We start from the raw sequence: 18,647 nt of genomic DNA, 5'->3' as shown, positions 1-18,647 counted from the left end.
TACGTGATCATCTTAGGAGCCTCCGTTTATAACAGAATGATACATGTACCTCCCACCATCAACTGAATAGTATGTTGTATTTGTGGGTAACTCAGGAGTTTCAACTATTGCTTCAAACAAACTTTCAAAACTTTTAACTTATGTCATTTAAGAATTTTCAGTTCCAAAAGTGCCTGGATGGCTCAGTTAAGTGGCCACCTCTTGATTTTATCTAGGATCATGATCATCGCTCATGCCTCTAAGTAAAATAAATAAAATCTTTAAAAAAAAAAAGATTTTTTCAGTTCCAACTTAAAAAACTCACCAATTAAATTATTTTGAAATATTAAATTATTTTGAAAAGTATGAAATTATTTATTATGTATGATATAAATTATATATAATATATAAATTATTATATTAATGTATTATTTAATCAAGTATTAAATTATTTTGAAATAAAATACTACAGACAAACAAGTACAATTGAATTAAGCGAATGACATTAAGGTGGTCATTTTCTGTAATTCCAAATATATTCAGTATTTTTTAAAATGCTAGTCTATTCTCCACTTTGTGTCTAGTGAAGTGCTTATGTACATATACCCTCAATCAATGAAAACCTATATTTCTTTTTCCTTTTTTTTTTTTTTTTGGGTAGGCTCCATGCCCAACACAGGGCTTGAACTCACAAACCTCAAGATTATGAGCTGTGTGTTATACCCACTGAGCCAGTTAGGCACCCCTAAAATAAATATTTCATTGTGGCTTTAACTTGAATTTCTCTGATGATTAGTGATATTGGGTATTTTTTATGTACCTATTGGTCATTTCTATGTCTTTTTTTTGTAGAATTGTCTACTAAAGTCCATAGCCTATTTTAAAATCAGATTTGGGATTTTGCTATTGAATGTAAGAGTTTCTTACATATTTTAGAAAATAACCCCTTATCAGATATATGGTTGACAAATATTTTTTCCTATTCTGTAGATTCCTTTTCACTCTGCTGATTGTTACCTTTGCTGCAGAAGGATTTTAGTTTGATGTAGCTGGTGAAAATGCAAAACGGTATAGATGCTATGGAAAATAGTATGTCACTTCCTCAAAAAATTAAATATAATACTACTACCGAATCCAAAATCCCACTTCTGGGAATTTATAAAAAAAAAAAAAAAAAAAAAAAGAAAGAAATCAGGGTCTTGAAGAGATATTAGTACAACCATGTTCACTGAAACACTATCCACAATAGCCAAGATATGGAATGCTGTGTACCACTGTAACTACTGTTAACAATAATGCATTCTACATTTAAAGATTTGTTCAGAGGATATAAATATGTCAGTTATTCTTTCCAAAATGAAATAAAAGTTTAAGAATATGTATTGATCACTTTGTGTTTCACACTTAGAATAGCTACTATGTTAATATAGAGGTAAGATAAAATATTGATTACTGTTGTTGATTTTAGGTCACTACATTTCTCTTCTGGTTGATAACAGAAAGTTATTAACTGTGTTACTGGAAGTTTATATTTTTCCTACATGATAAAAAATATTTGCAAATTAAAAAAAATATGTCATTTATAACATACATTTTTCCTCTTTATTCTAGAAGCATAATTAGCATAAGAAGTATTTGAGACCATTAAGGGCAAACAAAGTGAAAACCTACTGTATTTCACTTCTGAACTAAGATCTAATATATAATTTAGTGGAAAAAGCAGACAAAAACAAATAACCAGTCAAATAACATAATATATACTGGTGATAACTAAAAGGAAAAGAACCAAGCAGCTGATAGTGAATGATGTGGGGGTGGGGGAGTAAGGATGAAGAAGTGCAAGGTAAATTAAGACAGACTTCCTTAGGTGACTAGGCAGATTCTCAAAGGTTAAGAAGGCCAAGTTAAGATTAGGAGGGGAGGGGGCATCCCAAATGCAAGAAATAAAAGAAGGTTGTATAGGCTAACATTTAGAAAGTTGCACTGTATCAAATGAGAGAGATTTATAGACCATGCTGGACATCTCAGGTCATGAAAAAGAGACCAGTTTTTCTTCATGTTACTGTGATTTAACAATGATGCAAGAGAGTGACAGTATCAGAATGTGTGAATAGCTGGAAATTTTACCCACACTTGCAAGCTTTTAAATTAGCCTGTCAGAGTTAAATAGATTACTGGTAGAGGACTTGAGACTCCTCAGTTAGAGACAAAAGACATTACTATTCATGGCACAGCAAGCAATGCAAGGATCAAGATATTTGTGCCAGTTTCCCTTGCCTCCAGTTCCCATCACAGCTATGCAGATGGACTCAGATGGATGCTGGAACAGACAATGGATTGTGTTGCAGGAGAGGGACCCTGCACTTATAGAATATTAATCTTTTGTAATGGATAGTAGGAAAATCTGCCCTTTTCTCCAGGAAAAGACATGATTTTTATTATATTGAGTAGTAAACATACCTGATCATTTCTCCAGTAGGAGACACTTTCTCTCTTTGCTATACAAACATCTTTGAAGAGACAGTCCAGAACAAAGGGAGATCAGTGTCTCTGCTCACAGGACATGTAGAAATGCAAGAAACCCGTAGGTAATTGCCTTCCAACAGTCAGGATCTGATTTATTATCTAAGTACAATGCTATGAGTAAGGAGTAGATAAAAGAATTGAGGAGAAACAACTGTTCATGTAGAATGGCTACAGGGATGTCCCTATTTTATGACAGGATGGGTGTGGGCAACAGAGGAGATAATTCTGGCTTGCATTAGGCAAATGCCTAGGAAGATGGAATAAAATGGAATAAGTTAATATATATTTTAGATAAATGGACAAAAATGGAATAAGCAAATGCCTAGGAAGATGGACAAAAATGGAATAAGTTAGTATATGTTTAGTATATTATTTGGATATAAAAATATATTTGGATATATAAAATTGGCAAAATTTGTTGATTTGTGTTTAATTTGATGTGTGTGGCCATTCAGAAGGAAAGAATTTATTGGGATAGGAATGACTATGTGATAGAAAGTGAGTGACACAGCCATTTTTATTTAATCAATCAAGAGTTTAGTTTGGGATATGGAAGGGTTAAGATAAATGTGAAGTGATGAAATGAATGTGTAGAATGGGGCTCAGAGGACAGGTCTAGGTGGAGATAATTTTGGAGTTAGTAACTAGATGATGTATGAATCCTTGAGATTGGATAAAATGACCTAAGGAGAAATTTATAAGAGAAGACAAGAGAAAACTCAACTGAATATTGAGGAAAACTGATTCTAAAATATGGAATATAAGAGGGATAGCAGCAGATTTAGCAAATAGAGGTAATAGGAAGATTATTGTATCAAAAAACCAACTAAGCAAAGTATACAGACATCTGGTTCAAATGGTCCAGTTTAACAACTCTCTTTATCATAAATTTAGAAAGTTTAATGGAGTGAGCTTTTCTGAGACCAAAAACATGAATTTTTTTCTTCAAAAAAACAACTTATAACTATAACAAATATTGGCCAAGAAATTCAAAACTATAGTTGGAGTTGTTACAAATATAAAGATTAAAATTGCCCATCCAGCATCTCTCTATGACCAATAAAAGAAAACAAGAAACAAATGATTTAATTATGAGTGCAGCATATTATAAACCATGTCGATGTAAAAGCAATAGTATAGAAGGTAGTAGTGAAGGAAACTGATGAAGTGGAAAAGCAGGTGCTGGAATAAGGGCATTACATTCTTATTCTTACATAATAAGGAATTAAGAAACATGGATTGAAGTTCATGAAACAGTAAAGAAAGGTCAATTTATTCTACTTAAATCTTTGGAAAAAAGAAATAGACAAACTACAAAATATAATTAACCAAATAAAAGATAGCATAGTTTAGGTAACAGTATCCTACTGGTGTTACCTTTTTAGTTTTGGTAATTGTACTGTGGTTTGGGAAGTTATTAATGTTAGAGGAAACCAGATAGTGTATGGGAACTCCCTGTACAATTTCTGCAATCCTTTTTCTCTAAATTTATTTCAGAGTAAAATGTTTTAAAAATTAAATGTATCAATTGGAAGAGAGAAAGCACAAGTACACTATTCTCTGCTTTTATTTTGGAATCTGTAATAATGCTGATTACCAACACTGCCCATTGCCATTTTTTTTGCTTCCTAATCAAGTGTCAGTACTGTTAAGGTATTCACATTGTCCTTGAAGCCATGCACCTCAGAAGAAGTTAACTCCACTGTCACATCCAGGAAAGTGTGGGTTAGTCAAAGTGTCAACCAATTATTCTTCAAGTAATCAGTTTAAGAATGATCATGTCACTTAATTCCAACCAATGAGTAGTAAAAGGAAAACTATTCAGGGTTTTGTGAGAATAATTTCACTCCTAAAAAAGGTGATAAGACAAGATGTTCTTTCTTCTTCCTCTGGATTTTATGTGAGCTCTTTGAGGACTACAACCTCAGTAATCAATTTGCTTTGTCTAAAAATGAAATAAATTCAGTGGTTAACTAACTAGATTAGAAAAACCTGATTTCTTGATAATATGACTGAGCTTCTAAAATAATTAATCCTGAGGCCTGTGAAACCATGAATTTATGAAGTTATGTGAAATAAAATAATAATACACATGTTTTAAGCCAGATTGAGTTACATACATGAGATTGAAAACATTATAACTAAGAAAAGTCATCATTAGAAACCATGCAATGGTGGTATTCAAGAAATGAATGTAGACTTAATTATTTAGAATTATCTTGGTAACCACCTGATCCTATTTTGTTTCATTTTTTTCCTTCCCTACCCTCCAACCCCCCAACTTTTCCTCTCAACTTCCTCACATAAGGGAGATCATATGATAATTGTCTTTCTCTGATTGACTTACTTCACTCAGCATAATACCCTCTAGTTCCATCCACATCATCACAAATGGCAAGATTTCATTTCTTTTGATGGCTGCATAGTGTTCCATTGTGTATATATACCACATCTTCTTTATCCATTCATCTGTTGATGGACATCTAGGTTCTTTCCATAGTTTGGCTATTGTGGACATCGCTGCTCTAAACATTCAGGTGCATGTGCCCCTTCGGATCACTACATTTTTTTCTTTAGGATAAATACCCAGTAGTATGATTGCTGGGTCATAGGGTAGCTTTACTTTCAACTTTTTGAGGAACCTCCAAGCTGTTTGCCAGAGTGGCTGCACCAGCTTGCATTCCCACCAAAAGTGTAGGAGGGTTCCCCTTTCTCTGCATCCTCAACAGCCTCTATCATTCCTGACTTGTTAATTTTAGTCATTCTGACTGGTATTAGGTGGTATCTCACTGTAGTTTTGATTTATATTTCTCTGATGTGGAGTCGTGTTGAGCACTTTTTCATATGTCTGCTGGCCATTTGGATATCTTCTTTGCAGAAATGTCTGTTCATGTCCTTTGCCCATTTCTTGATTGGATTATTTGTTATTTGGGTGTTGAGTTTGATAAGTTCTTTATAGATTTTGGATACTAGCCCTTTATCTGCTATTTCATTTGCAAATTTTTCTCCCATTCTGTCAGTTGTCTTTTGGTTTTGTCAGCTATTTCTTTTGCTCTGTAAAAACTTTTGATCTTGATGAAGTCCCAATAGTTCATTTTTGCTCTTGCTTCCCTTGCCTTTGGCAATGTTTCTAGGAAGAAGTTGCTGCGGCTGAAGTCAAAGAGGTTGCTGCCTGTGTTCTGCTCAAGGATTTTGATGGATTCCTTTCTCACATTGAGAACTTTCATCCATTTTCAGTCTTTTTTGTGTGTTGTGTAAGGAAATGGCCCAGTTTCATTGTTCTGCATATGGCTGTCCAGTTTCATTCTTCTGCATATGGCTGTCCAATTTTCCCAACACCATTTGTTGAAGAGACTATCTTTTTTCCACTGGACATTCTTTCCTGCTTGTCAAAGATTAGTTGGCTATAGAGTGGAGGGTCTATTTCTGGGCTCTCTATTCTGTTCCATTGATCTATGTGTCTGTTTTTGTGCCAGTACCATACTGTCTTGATGATGACAGCTTTGTAATAGAGCTTGAAGTCTGGAATTGTGATGCCACCAACTTTGGCTTTCTTTTTCAACATTCTTCTGGCTATTTGGGGGTCTTTTCTGTTTCCATAAAAATTTTAGGATTATTTGTTCAATTTCTTTGAAAAAAATGAATGTTATTTTGATAGGGATTGCATTAAACGTGTAGATTACTAGCATAGACATTTTCACAATATTTGTTCTTCTAATCCATAAGCATGGAACATTTTTCCATTACTTTGTGTCTTCTTCAATTTCTTTCAAGAGTACTTTATAGTTTTCTGAGAAAAGATTCTTTGCCTCTTTGGTTAGGTTTATTCCTAGGTATCTTATGGTTTTGGGTGCAATTGTAAATGGGATTGACTCCTTAATTTCTCTTTCTTCTGTCTTGTTGTTGATGTATAGAAATACAACTGATTTCTGTGCATTGATTTTATATCTTGACACTTTACTGAATTCCTGTACAAGTTGTAGCAGATTTGGAGTGGAGTCTTTTGGGTTTTCCACATAAAGTATCATATCATCTGCAAAGAGTGATAGTTTGACTTCTTCTTTGCCAATTTGGATGCTTTTAATTTCTTTTTGTTGTATGATTGGTGAGGCTAGGACTTCTGGTATTATGTTGAATAGCAGTGGTGATAACAGACATCCCTGCTGTGTTCCTGACCTTAGTGGAAAATCTCTCAGTTTTTCTCCATTGAAAATGATATTTGTGCTGGGTTTTTCATAGATGGCTTTGATAAAATTGAGGTATGTGCCCTCTATCCCTACATTTTGAAGAGTTTTGATCAAGAAAGGATGCTGTACTTTGTCAAATGCTTTTTCAGCATCTATTGAGAGTATCATATGGTTCTTGTTCTTTCTTTTATTATTTTTTAAAGATTTTATTTACTTATATGACAGAGATCACAAGTACGCAGAGAGGCAGGCAGGGGGTGCGGGGGGGAGCAAGCTCCCTGCTGAGCAGAGAGTCCAATGTAGGGCTTGATCCCAGATTCCCGAGATCATGACCTGAGCTGAAGGCAGAGGTTTAAAGAAAGATAGGCAGCCCTGTTTTTTCTTTCATTAATGTATTGTATCACATTGATTGATTTGCTGATGTTGAACCAACCTTGGAGTCCTGGAATAAACCTCCCTTCGTGGTGGTGAATAATCCTTTTAATGTACTGTTGGATCCTATTGGCTAGTATTTTAATGAGAATTTCCCCATCTGTGTTCATCAAGGATGTTGGTCTGTAATTCTCTTACTTGATGGGGTCTTTGTCTGGTTTTGGGATCAAGGTAATGCTGGCCTCATAAAATGAGTTTGGAATTTTTTTTTCCATTTCTATTTTTTGGAATAGTTTCAGGAGAATAGTAGTTAATTCTTTAAATGCTTGGTAGAATTCCCCTGGGAGACCGTCTGGCCCTGGCTCTTGTTTGTTGGGAGATTTTTTATGATTGTTTCAATCTCCTTACTAGTTATGGGTCTGTTCAGGTTTTCTATTTCATCCTGGTTCAGTTGTGGTAGTTTATATGTCTCTAGGAATGCATCCATTTCTTCCAGATTGTCAAATTTGCTGGCATATAATTGCTCATAATATGTTCTTATAATTGTTTGTATTTCATTGGTGTTGGTTGTGATCTCTCCTCTTTCACCCATGATTTTATTTATTTAGGTCCTTTCTCTTTTCTTTTTGACATGTTCAGCCAGGGGTTTATCAATCTTATTAATTCTTTCAAAGAATCAGCTCCTTGTTGATTTGTTCTATTGTTTTTTGTTTTGTTTTGTTTGTTTTTGTTTTTTGGTTTCTATTTCATTGATTTCTGCTCTGATCTTTATTATTTCTCTTTTCCTGCTGTGTTTAGACTTTCTTTGTTGTTCTTTCTCCAGCCCCTTTAGTTGTAGAGTTAGGTTATGTATTTGAGACCTTTTTTGTTTCTTGAGAAAGGCTTGTACTGCTATATATTTTCCTCTCAGGACTGCCTTTGCTATGTCCCACAGGTTTTGAACACCTGTGTTTTCATCATCACTTGTTTCTATGAATTTTTTTTCAATTCCTCTTTAATTTCTTGCTTAACCCATTCATTATTTAGTAGGATGCTCTTTAGCCTCCATGTATTTGGGTTCTTTCCATATTTCCTCTTGTGCTTGAATTCTAGCTTCAGAGCACTATGGTCTGAAAATATGCAGGGAATGATACCAATCTTTAGGTACCAGTTGAGACCTGATTTGTGACCCAGGATGTGATCTACTCTAGAGAATGTTCTATGTGCACTAGAGAAGAATGTGTATTCTGTTGCTTTGGGATGGAATGTTCTGAATATATGTGTGACGTCCATCTGGTCCAATGTGTCATTTAAGGTCTTTATTTCCTTGTTGATCTTTTGCTTGGATGATCTGATCTGATCTCTAGGCTGTTGGATGAGATAAGCGTACATTTTGCAGACCCTCTAGACTCTCTTTATAACTCCACTATTCACAGACAGGAAAATTTAGTCTTCTAATCCATATTTCACAATTTTAAAGTTGATGTTTATTTCCACCTGCTTTACTTTTATTTTTGTCTCCCAAAAAGAATCCAGGAAAAAAAATATGTGTAATATAATTGTCCCTGAAAACTACAACATTAATCACTAAACATGTCTCCCTGTGGCTTTCTTTTTTCTCTAAAAGGAAAATAATTGAGCCAATAAGTATAAATGATCAGAATAGCAGTTGGATGGACATGCAAATAGTGTTCTGAAATTTTAGTATTAAAGCAGTCTCCTTTTTACAAAGATTTTGTATTAATATAAAATCAAATGTTTTAATTACTATAGGAAAATTAAAAGATCTAAGTTTCTTTTTATTTTTGAGGTTCTTGACTTAAAACACTATTGTCTTTAATTAAACTTAATTAAACTTCAGTTTTATTAATTTTGCCATGCTGGCATATAAAGGTAGTGTTTGATTTTGCTCTTCCTTCTTCTCCTCCTTACTTTTCTTTCTTAAATTTATGGGGGAGGACAATAGGTCCATTTTGTGTTCTGCTTTATAATTTTAAATATTTATAAAATCTTCTCCTGCAAAATATTTATCCTTGGATTGTTCCATTCAATGAAATGCCAGACAATAAACAAGTACAAAATATTGCCACGTTGCAATATTTCTAAAACAGCTGTCATTACATTTTTGTTTTCCACTTAGGAATTCATAGATAGTACTTTAATTAAGTAATTCATATTTTCTTACTCATCTTAGTTTCTGAGTGTTAGATCAAGACCTAGAAACTATGTAACTTGAAATGTGTATTACTGTGAGGTAAGCTTGAGGATTTTGGAATTGATCAAGGAAGAGACAAAACCAGGAGAGGTAGTAATACATAGCAAGATTTATTGGTCAGTCCTTGGACATAGATGTATGAGAGGTGAATTTTCTCCTAGGAAAAGGCTTTCCAGAGATAGTGGCAAGAGGTACCACTTGGAAGGAGAAGTAGGGAAGAAAGTAGACCTCCCCAGAAAAGGAAAGATCACAGAGGGGGCAAATGCGTCTCAATGTCACTTAGTAGGAAGTTGGAGAGTTTCCAGGTCATTGCTCTAGAAGTCATCTGTAGTTTGGGGTTTTCATAACCAAAGGGTTTGTCTTATCCATGATTATCAGATATTAAGCACAACTTTGTGGTGTATACAAAGCTGATAAACTCTAAATAGATAAAAATATGTTTATTTAGACTATATTTATACTGATTTGATATGTAGGAATTTGATTTTGGCACCAATAAGCTTTGGCCTAATAGTCCTGTCTGCCAGGAAAACATAAGCAACATTCATCCCTATAGGCCAACACACAAGGGCCCTCTTTGGCCCATTTATTTAACAACCTCTAACTGTAAAACAGGAATATATGTACAATTTATTTTGTTTCCTTTTTTATTTATTGAATGAGTTAAGCTGTATTGAATAATAGGCACATTCTTGTAGGAGGCACATCATATAATTTTGTCATTGATAAATTCATTGGCAGGTAACATACACTCTTTATTATACATTGTTACAGCCTGAACTATTTTGCAGCTTTAGCATGAAATAAATTGTTTGAATATCAGTAAAATAGAAAACCATTCCCTGAAGTCAGATATTCTGGCCAAAAGTTTAGAAAAGGTTTTTGCTTACTTAGTTATTGATAAATTAAGCATCAATATTTAAAGGGAAAAAAGAAAAGCCCAAAATGAAATCATATTTACAAAATGCCCAAGGTACTAAGGAAGAATATATGATATTATTCTGAAGTGTTCTCTGAAAATATCTGAGTTTCACAAAGATAAATTTAAGTTGTGGTACAAAGGGAATGGTGAAACTGGATAAAGCAATAGCCTTTTCTAAAGTAAAATTTTATGTTACTAACTGTAATAAAAATTTTGACATATTCATTAGAAGAATTGGTGTATATAAATGACTATTATTCTATTATGCTCTAGGAATGAAATTTTAAATTATTATCAGGGTAAAATTCTAGTAGGTAGCACCTTGTTGAAACTACAGATTTGGATTATTTTAGGGCAAATACTATCTCCTGTACACATGGGAATTTAGTACATCTCTTTCCAAAGCAAATATTCCCTATTATGTAATAATGATGCTTAACTGTAACTACTAACATTCAATAAAATAAACCTCCTTTTCTGTTTAACTTACCAAAGTAGAGTGAGTGAGTGAGTGATATCTTGTCCAGTATCACTTTAAGAAACCATTCTTTTCCCATTACTAGTTTAAGTGGTTTGAATGGGTTGCAGAAGTAATCTGTGTTACTGGATCTTTTTTTTATTCAACATATTATTAAATAAAACTAGTATTGTCAGTTAAGGAGCAATTTGGTTCTTTGTGAAAGGGATGGATGAGGAATTAAAGTGTGCAGGATAGAGTAATACTGCTTTTTCTTTTTTGACTGGGAAGCTGCCATATTGAAGGGGGGTAATGTTTGGAACAATACAGTTATAAACTACTGAATATTGGACTAGAATGGGTCTTGGGAATACACTAACCAAATACCTTCAACTTACAGATAAGGGAACTAAGGCCATAAATATGAAGAGGTATTACTTGTCATATAATAGTGTTCTGAACATTACTGAACATATAAGTCATTATGAGAATTTCATCTTTAACAACACCCAAAGAGTAAAATTCAGGAGAAGGGAGGAATGGGAAAACTTTTTTGGTGCTATAAAGTTTAGTAGAATATAGAATTTCTTATCATACAATATGCACTAAATTTGAGGTTTGAAGATAATAAAATGTACCCATGCAATTACAATATAATGAAATATGACTGGCATTGAGAATAAAATCAAGATACCAAAGATAACCAGGTGTCACAGATGCAACTGGTAAGCACTCAATAATTATTAGTTTCTTTCATCACTGTCTTTTTCATAACAAACAGACAATTCTTTGTGAAATACATGAGTTCTCTTTGTATGTCCTCTTGGTAGCTCCTTCATTTTTCTGACACTCTGTCTGTCCCTTTTGATAATGGGGATAATTACACAGTGCTTGCTACTTATGTAGCATATTGAGTTCCTGTTGCTAAATGATATAGATCCATGAGTTTAAGATATGTCCATGCACAAAGTATTACCATTGACAATTTAATGTTTTTTGTAGTTTCACAAAGAGTATTTTTGTGATCACTTTGAAAGATTTATAAGGTTTATTATCATTTGGAAATTCTTGTCTATGAATTAGCATGAATGGTGCAGGCAAGCCTAGAGGCTGTTAGACATTTTAAGGACAGCACTATAAATGGTAATTACTAGCTTAAACATGTATTTGTTCCAGTGAAATATAACCCTCCATTTCTATCCCATTTCTAGCTGTGAAATGCGACTTTTCTATAAGCAGGGAGTAAGATTTTTCAACACCTGCCAGAAATGTATATAAGATACATTAAATTCATGAAGAAAACAGTGTGAGTTCTAAAGGGAAATGAGGTAGTATTCTATGTGGTGCACATGGAAGAATAATATTTCTTTATTATTTCATCTCACTATGAGCCTAGTGATAGAAACCATTGAAGGGAGGAGGCTAAGGAATGGAGAAGGTTGAGGAATTGAATTAAATAAAACCTTTGGTTAATTCTTACAAGATTATTAGTAATAATATTTTAGAATGGTTTTCAGGAGAATAGTTGTTTGAACCCCATGATCACAGCTTTAAAAAGAGATAAACTTTTTTAGAATTTAGTAAGAATATTTAAAAAATACAATTACTTTGAAGGAGCTAAACCATTTTATATTGTGAAATCAACTTTGAGTTTTTGTATGGGATTGCATGGGGGAAAATAATGCTCATGTTGTACTTCATTATATGGCAGATTACCTAATATGTTAAAAGATGCCTTTCAAATATTAGACACTATTAAATCACACCCTTTTTTAAAAAGATTTTATCTATTTATTTTAGAGAGTAGTGATTGGAGGAAGGGACAGAGGAAGAGAGAGAATCTCAAACAGACTCCAAACTAAGCACAGAGCACAGCAAGGGGGGCTCAATTTCTCTCTCTCTCTCAAAAAAAAAAAAAAATCAACAAATTTTAGAAAAATAGAGGAACAAAAATATGTGCACCCATTACAACAGAGCCTGCAAGCAACAGGTATTTCCCCTGAATAAATTTATTCCTATCATAGCAAAAACAGCTCTCTGTAGAAGAGCTCCTAAATCAAGGATAAAATCTCAGCTAAATGAGAAAATTTTAGTCCCCTCCAAATTGGCTAATAAAATAACAAAGAAAATTGATTATATATGGACGTGATGGTTAACTAGACCAGAGGTCAAGTCAAATAGAAATGAGTGTAATATATCTTTTCTTCAAAAAATATACATGAATGAAGCCAATGACATTTGAAGTTTCTTCTCCCATAAAGTATTAGGTTCATGTATCTTTTTTCAAAAAATATACATGAATGAAGCCAATGACATTTGAAGTTTCTTCTCCCATAAAGTAATAGGTTCATGTATATTTTTCAACATTATAATCTCAGGAATGGGTTCGAGTGGAGGCAGTTCAAACATTCTTCTGTGAAGTATAGATTCAGCTAATGAAGCCCAGGAATACTGAAAGCCCATTAGAAAAACCTTGTATTTATCATGGGACTAGAGTAACGTACCTCTCACTTGGTGGTTTAGAAATGGAGGGGGCTAGGGGCACCTGGGTGGCTCAGTGGGTTAAGCCTCTGCCTTTGGCTCAGGTCATGATCTCAGGGTCCTGGAATCAAGTCCTTCATTGTGCTCTCTGCTCAGCAGAAGACTGCTTCCCTCTCTCTCTCTCTCTGCCTGCTGCTCTGCTTACTTGTGATCTCTCTCTCTCTGTCAAATAAATAAATAAAATCTTTTTTTTTAAAAGAAAGAAATGGATGGGGATAAATATGTAGTCGCTAAGTCAAAGATTTCCATCAAATATGGATTTCTTAGCTCTTCTGAGCACTCACCTGACTCTTAGTGTTCTGTACACTATCCTGGGTGAATTAGAAAAGGTACCGGAAAGAGATAGAAACCTGGAAAGAGCCATTCTGTCCAAAGATGAGATATTCTATAGAAAGTTATGAAATGACCATAATTAGTCATAGACTGGATGGAAGAAGAGGTGTTTGCCTGGCTGAAAAAGCCAAACTCCAGTAGCCAAACTCCAAAAGCCACTACCAGGATGTGAGAAACTTGGAGGTCACTGTTACATCCTACCAAGAAGTAAAAAAAAAACTGAATAGACTGAAAAATTACAATTCTTCTTAGGTGACTAAGAGAAGTAAAGTCACAGGGCAAACTGCTCTTCCCAAGTTGGAGAGACAGACAGGCATATACAAAGAATTACAGCTTAGCTGAGCAGAGGGAAAAGTTCCATGGGAACCAGTGTCAGGCTAGGAAACTTGAAATGTAATTGACAAATTGCTGTTGGCTCAGTGAGGCGTAAATCCTCCAAGGGAACCTGGTCATCTGATGGTTCCAATACTTTTGTGATTTATATCCTGGAGTTCTACTTGGTTCACAGTGAACACTGGAGAAAAACCTCATATTTCCAGCAGGGAGAGAAAAAAAAAATTAACAGTTTTGGAAAAAAAAAAAAAAAAGCCAGAGCATCCTATTCTTAGCAGAGGCTGCCCTCAGGAGAAACTATTTAACAAGAACCTAACCTGCTGTGGTTTTATCAGAGTGCAACTGACTTGGGAGGAGGGAAATAATCAACTCCAGCCAGCCTCAATAACCTTCCATTTGGGATGAGAGATATATCTAACTCCAGCCAAATCCAGACTTTCTGCCCCACCTACAGACAGGAGAGAAAAGCACTTGTAAACTTCACAGTCCAATGGCATAGGCTTACTAACCAGACTGAGACTTAATCAATGAACTATAGAACTTTTCCCTTACCATTATACTTCACCACCACATTAATAAAGGTCTATTTATAGCAGTTCCTTTTAACAAGGGTGTCATGCTCAGTGATACAAAAAAAAAATTAAAGAGGATAATAAAGGATAAAGAACACAGTTTGAAGACACCAAGTGAGCATCAGAAAAAGACTCAGACATGGCAGAGATATTGGACTTATTAAATTAGGAATTTTTTTAAAAAGCAACAATTACTCTGATGAGCGCTCTAATGGATAAAATATACATTATGCAAGAACAGGTGGGAAATGTGAAGAGAGACATGGAAATCCCAAGAACCAAAAAGGAGTACTAGAGATTTAAAAAAACACTGTAGCAGATCTGTAGAATGCCTTTGATGGGCTTATTAGTAGATTGGACATGGCTGAGAAAAGAATCTCTGAACATGAAGATATATTAGCAAAACCTTCCAAAACTGAAAAGCAAAGAGGAAAAAAAAAATACTGAGAAAGAAATAACAGAAAGTTCAAGAACTGTGGGGCAGCTACAAAATGTGTAATGTACATGTTACGGGAATACCAGAAGGAAAATAAACAAAAAGGAAAAAAAAAAGAAGTATTTGAGACAATATCAACTAAGAATTTACCCAAACTAATGTCAGATATCACACCACAGCCTGAGAAAGCTCAAGAGGACATCAAGCTGGATAAATGACAAAAATCTATACCTGGCCATAAGTTAAAACTACAAAAAGCCAAAGATAAAGAAAAAAAAAAAAATCTTTAAAGAAGCCAGAGGGGAAAACACATTTCATCTTTAGTTGAGCAAATATAAGAATTATATCCAGCTTCTCTTTAGAAACCATATAAGCAAGAAGAAAGGGATTGAAATTTTAAACAATTGAGAGAAGTGCACACACGTGCGTGCACACATACACACACACACACACCCATCCAAAACAAGACGTCTGTATTCTGTGAAATTATCCTATAAAAAAAAAAATGAGGGAAAGAAAAAAGATTTATACTACTAGATTTTTTTTCTCAATCTTTCTTTTTAAAGATTGAGAAAAAAAAATTAGTAGTAGATCTGCATTACAGGGGGTGCCTGGGTGGCTCAGGCCTTAAGCCTCTGCCTTGCACTCAGGTCATGATTCCAGGATCCTGGAATCAAGCCCCACATTGGGCTCCCTGCCCTGCAGAAGGCCTGCTTTCTCTCTCCTACCTGCCTTGCTTGTGTTCCTGCTCCCTCTCTGTCAAATAAATAAATAAATAAAAATCTAAAAAGATCCAAAAAGATCTGCATTACAAGAAATGTTAGACTTATAGGTACTAAAGAAATTGAATAAATAATAACCTTCCAAAACAGGAAGTCCAGGTTCAGATAGGCTCACTGGAGAATTCCACAAAACAATTGAGAAATAAATTATATTGGGGCACCTAGGTGGCACAGTTGGTTAAGTGTGAGACTCTTGGTTTGGGTTTAGTAGTGATCTCGGAGTCATGAGATAGAGCCCTGCATAGAGCTCTGCACTCCAGTGTTGAGTCTGCTTGAGAGTCTTGCTCCCTCTGCTCCTCCCCCCAGCACATGGGCTCTCTTTCGCTCTGTAAGAAATAAATCTTTAAAAAAATAATAAATTACATCAATTACCTACCATCTCCTTCAGAGGAAGGCAACAGAGGGAATATTTCCTAACTCATTCTATGAGGCCAGCACTACTCTATTACCAAGCTAGTCAGACATTATAAGAAAAGAAAATACAGACCTATATCTCCCAGGAATATAGATACAAAAATCTTCAACAAAATATTAGCAAATCACATCCAACAATGTATCAAAATAATCCTGGGCCACAACCAATTGGATTTATCTATTTGTATATAGTTCAAGATAATCCCAAACAAAATTCAAACAAGTAATATTATCAAACTGATTCTAAAGTTAATGGAGAGGCAAAAGACAGTATAGCCAACAGAATACTGAGGAAGAACAAAGTTGGACTATGGACTTCAGGATTTAGTATAAAACTACTATAAAACTAGTAATCAAGATAGTATGATATGGGTGAAAGAACAGACAAATTAATTAACAGAACTAAATAGAGAAACCTGAAATATATCCACATAAATATATTCAACTGTTCTTGGACAAAAGGGTAAAGCAATACAATGGAGAAAGGATATCCATATGCAAAAAGATAAATCTAGATACAGACCTTACAGCTTTCACAAATTAACTCAAAATAGATGGTAGAGCATGTAAATTCAAAGATATAAAACACGTAGAAGATAATTTAGAAAATATCTAGATGACTTTGGGTGTAATGACTTTTTAGAATTACTGTTAAAGGTACAATCCATGTAAAAAATAATTGATAAGCTGGACTTGATTAAAATTTTAAAACCTCTGCTTTTTAAGAGACACTGTCGATAGAATGAAAAGACATGCCACATAGAGGAGAAAAGATTTTCAAAAGTGACAGATGATAAAGCACTGTTACCTATAATATACAAAATACTCAAATTACTCTATAATATATAATATACCCTTATAAGGAAACAACCCAATTAAAAAATGGCGAAAGACCTTAGCAGATTAGCAGATATCTGGCTACAGAAGAAGTACAGATGGCAAACAAAACAAAATAAAACATATTTAACAATATGCTCCATATTATATATCATTAGAGAAATGGAAATTAAAACAATGATCAGAAAGTACTCTACAACTATTCAAATGACCATATTCCAGCACACTGACAACACTAAATTCTGGTGAGGATGGTAGAACAACAGAAACTTTAACTGCTTGGGGGAATGCAAGATGGTAAAACCACTTTGGAATACAGTTGGTGGTTTCTTATAAAACTAAACATACTCTTACCATATGATCCAACAAACACTTGGCATTTTGCCTTCCCAAAGGGGTAAAAAAACTCATTCCCACACCAAAACCTATACACATATGTTTATAGAAGCTTTAGTTATAATTGTAAAACCTGGAACAACCAAGAAGTCCTTCACTAGGTGAATGAATAAATAACCTTATACATCCAAACAATGAAATATTTTTCAGAACTACAAGAAATGTGCTATCAGGCTATGACGAGACCTAGTAATATGCATTTAAGTTTCCTCTAAGTGAAAGATGCCAGTTTGAAAGAGCTACATACTATAGGATTCTAACTACAGGAAAACCTGCAAAACAGGAAAATGATCTGTGGTTGCCAGGGCCCAAGAGGGATGAAGGGATGATCAGAAGCAGTACAGAGGATTTTTAAGGCAGTGAGATTATTCTGCACAAAATTATAATGGTTGATACATGCCATTATATATTTGTCCATGCCATAATATATTTGTCCAAATCCTTATGTTGTGACTTTGTTAAATTAACACTTGTTAAGTAGAACCCTGAGACCTTGAATGGTGAGCCAGTGTTCAACAAAAGACCATAAGGAGAAGTGAAAAGGGGTATTTTGTTATTCACAGGTACTGGAGGAGGTACACAGCACACCTTGAAGAGCCACCTGAGGTTAGGGCAGGGTGCAGGCAGAGACGCTGGGGCAGAATCTTGGGTACATGCCTTTATTATGGTCTGTGATTAAGGTGCTTTGGGATTCCTGAGCTGAGGCCAGATTGGTCAGTTCAAATTTAAAAAGAGCCAGTTTTGGGGAAGCTTTGCAGGGATCTTATTTAAGGAAGGCCCTAGGAGGCAAAGGAAAGTGCTTATCACAAGGGCAGTTTGAGAGTCACATCAGAACCTGTAACTCTGTGGCAATTATCTAGGGCATGTGCTCATCAGAAGGTCTAGTGGCAGTTCAAGGCCCCTACAGGCCACTTGGCCACACAAAAATGGATGTCGAAGCAGCAGTGCTATGGAGTAGTTTAATTAAACCCTCAACACCTTAGAATGTACAATACCAAAAGTGAATTCTGACTTAAACTGTGGACTTTGGGTAATGAAGATGTGTAGGTGTGGGTTCATCAATTGTTATAAATGTACCAGTCTGGTGAGGGATATTAATCACATGGGAGGTCATGCATGTGCAAAGGCAGAGGTTATATAGGAAATCTCTGTATTTTTCCCCTCAATTTTGTTGTGAAACTAAAACTTCTGTAAAAAATTCTATTTAAAAAAAATGGAGGGTTAGATCTGCGTTGGTGCTGCCAGTACTTTCCACTCTGGTTACAGACCAGATCCCAAATTTTATTAGTTAAAGAGCTGAGTAACAGATTATAGAAATGTGAGCTGTTACCAGATGCATCAAATAATCATTCCACTAAGGAATTGA

Source organism: Mustela putorius, unplaced genomic scaffold (assembly GCF_011764305.1).
Source record: "Mustela putorius furo isolate JIRA1106 unplaced genomic scaffold, ASM1176430v1.1 tig00003834_pilon_pilon_pilon, whole genome shotgun sequence".
NCBI classification, from domain to species: domain Eukaryota; kingdom Metazoa; phylum Chordata; class Mammalia; order Carnivora; family Mustelidae; genus Mustela; species Mustela putorius.
This window is presented reverse-complemented; position numbering follows the sequence as displayed.